This window comes from Camelus dromedarius, chromosome 33 (genome assembly GCF_036321535.1).
Source record: "Camelus dromedarius isolate mCamDro1 chromosome 33, mCamDro1.pat, whole genome shotgun sequence".
Lineage (NCBI taxonomy): Eukaryota > Metazoa > Chordata > Mammalia > Artiodactyla > Camelidae > Camelus > Camelus dromedarius.
The window spans coordinates 16,542,455-16,543,708 of record NC_087468.1 but is presented as its reverse complement, the minus strand read 5'-3'; the positions used below and the strand labels follow the sequence as shown (position 1 = coordinate 16,543,708).

At 41.6% G+C, this 1,254-nt stretch overlaps 1 non-coding gene across 1 annotated transcript; it reads right to left on the bottom strand.

The window, feature by feature from the left end:
* Positions 1-484: 484 nt before the first annotated feature.
* On the bottom strand, positions 485-619 carry LOC116149574 (small nucleolar RNA SNORA70). Its single transcript, XR_004133194.1, has one exon. It is a non-coding gene; the product is annotated as a small nucleolar RNA SNORA70 (small nucleolar RNA).
* Positions 620-1,254: the final 635 nt, after the last annotated feature.

Here is a 1,254-nt window from a genome sequence, read left to right as displayed (position 1 = left end):
GTCAGCATTAAATGCGATTACAATTTCTCTCCTTAGCATGTCAGTTATAATTGTTTTTTCTTTTTTGTTTCTGGCCAGGAAGTAGGATTTATTGGTAAGTAACCGTGGGCCCGTGCTGAAGCCCTTAGAAGTGCAGGGGCCACCATTTATCCAGGGGCCATTTTTAGGAATGTATTTGGTCCCACAGCCATCTGGCTTGAGCTGATTTTCAGCCACCATATACTGAGATTCATCTGCATTAAACTTGGTAAGGCCCCACTTTTGGGAGATGTAAAATTCTAGCAGCCAGCTATGTTGAACGTGGTCCCGCACGGGGCCTCAGTCCCATGCTTCTTGTTCTGCAGTGTGGCGTAGATGGTCATGACGACTGGTCAGCATGGACCCTGGCCAGGCTGCCTCAGGCTTTTTGAAGGCACCACCGCATACCTGTCTGGAGCCAACGCTGGGGACAGCATGAGGTCAGACACGAATGCCTGCTAGGATGAGCTGTCTCCTTGTCCCTTTGGGCAACGCACATGAGCCACAGGCTGCATTCACTACCAAGGAGGCTGCTGTCTGCAGCCGTTGGGCGCCAGGACCCCCATGAGGAAAAGAACATGATTGGCTTAATTGGCTGCAGTTTTTTGGTTTTTTTTTTTTTTTTACTTTTTTTAGTATTCATTCCAGAGTCTGAGATATACATTTACAGCTAATCCAAGTCCACTTTCAGATAATACTATGCACATCACCGTCAGTGTGAGTGCCTCGTGATAACAAAATAACCCTAATTCCTCCTTCCTGTCCCTCATATCATTGCTGCCACTCATTTCATATATACATAAGCACACATATACTATATATGCGTATAACATAAACATATATAATCAAATACAGTCTAGATGTTATTATATTTAACAAATTGTTGTCTGTTTGCTCAATTAGTAATAAGAAAAATAACTTTCACTTTTAATTTTACCTACTCATTCTTTGGTGCTTGTTCCTTTCTTTACACGGATCCAAATTCCTAACTCACGTTATTTTCTGTCTCTCTAAAAAACCACTTGTAACACTTCTTGTGGGGGAGATCTGGCAGCAAATTCCCTCAATTTTTGTTTATCTGAGGAAATATTTATTTCTCGTTCGCTTTTGAAGAAAATTTTGACAGAGTGCAACATTGTAGGTTGCTGTTTTTACGTTTTTTTCCCCCCAATAGTTCATTTCAGTAGACTCTCTTCTTGTTCATGGTTTCTGAAGAAATGTCAAATGCAATTTGTG